General features: G+C 51.7%; 1 protein-coding gene and 1 long non-coding RNA gene across 2 annotated transcripts in view; both read right to left on the reverse strand.

Annotated features, from left to right (window-relative positions):
• LOC108449808 overlaps nucleotides 1-1,376 on the reverse strand; it is a 204,395-nt gene that overhangs the window by 845 nt on the left and 202,174 nt on the right. The gene's annotated exons all lie outside the window — the stretch shown is intronic.
• The window catches only part of LOC108449809, a 19,449-nt gene continuing 18,217 nt past the window's right edge, over nucleotides 145-1,376 (reverse strand). Inside the window, exon 4 of the long non-coding RNA XR_001866109.1 lies at nucleotides 145-363. This is a non-coding gene — a long non-coding RNA (uncharacterized LOC108449809). The remainder of the gene's footprint in view (nucleotides 364-1,376) is intronic.

Consider the following 1,376-nt stretch of genomic DNA (forward strand, 5'->3'; position numbering starts at 1 on the left):
CCTCCACTCAGCAGCGGGCAGGCAGCTGATTTTTGTGCCTCGTAGTCGCATCACAGGGGTGTTGCACACTGTCGTGACCATGGTGCCTTAACGAGGATGTCCTGGGCTGCAGTGTATTCTATTACCATCCTCATGAGCTGTTGAAATCAGGTGGGGCAGTGTTTTCCTTGCCTCCTCCCCCCTGACTATCTTTCTGTTAATGGTCCATCAATGCCCTGTCGCATGACTCATAGATAACTCCCTTCGGACTATCTTCTGTTAATGAGCCCATCAACACCTGGCCCCATGACTCATCATCTCATTGTAAGATGCTCCACCCAGAGGGAGGAACCAAGCATTCCATCCTGGATATAATCTGAGATTCTGAATGCTAGAGACAACCTTTCCACTGGATTCCCAGAAAACAAGAGCTACATAGCCACCAATGGACCTTCTGAGGAAGAGCAGCCCCTTTCTATAGGATCACTGCTTCAACAGTGTTGCAGTGGGGATCCTGCAACACGCATATATCAAACCAGGAGTCCCGTGGAAAGGAAATATATATGGACAGACAGATTCTTGATAGCTGTTTCAGAGATGTTTATTTCTCCAGCCGCATGGCCGGGGCTGTGCTCAGGAACTGTTCCAGTCACGGGACCAAGGGTCCTTCTGCCCGCGCAGGGAACACAAACCAACCAATGGGAACGAGGCTGAGCAGGGGCAGGGAAACCCCGTGTCTGTGCCCTCAGGGCCCCTCTCCCAGGGCTACACGGCGGGGGAGGGACCCCAACATCCAATGTTGCAACATTGCAACAATCTACCAGGATTTGTGGTAGGTGTTTTCATTGGTTGTGTAAAGAGAAACTGAATGAATGTGTAATTTAGTGTCTTTGCCCCCTGGGAAATACCAAGGAAAACCATTTTGTTCTGAAATGTCTTTTTCTGTTTACAGCAAAGGCCAGTGTGACTGTACTATATCAGCAGAACCTAGCCCATGTTGTGCCACCTTGGATTGCAGATGCTGGGCAACCTTCCAAGCAATCACCTCATGCTTCTCATGCTCCCCTGAATTTGGGAGAGCCTTATACACTGGGAAAGCTTGGATCTCCCCTTTTGGGGAGTCAGTACCATCCTGAACTTTGGGCACAACCTGTGGATGAAGCATAACAGCTTCCCGATTACCCCCAGAACCCTCAAATCTATTTGGCATTCCAAGTGTTTCCAATAATTTCCAATCTCCCTCCCAGCGTGGGGTCCTTGGGGGCCGCAGACTCCTGCGACTGTACAGGCTGAGATGGCGCAGGCTCTGCCCGTGAAGCCGGGGGGGGTTTTCTGGATCCAGCACCACAGGCCCCTGAAGCCCGGTCCGCAGGGTCGCCTTCGGATCACCCTCCCTC

The sequence above is a fragment of the Corvus brachyrhynchos genome, unplaced genomic scaffold (assembly GCF_000691975.1).
Source record: "Corvus brachyrhynchos isolate BGI_N302 unplaced genomic scaffold, ASM69197v1 scaffold481, whole genome shotgun sequence".
In the NCBI taxonomy this organism is placed as follows: domain Eukaryota; kingdom Metazoa; phylum Chordata; class Aves; order Passeriformes; family Corvidae; genus Corvus; species Corvus brachyrhynchos.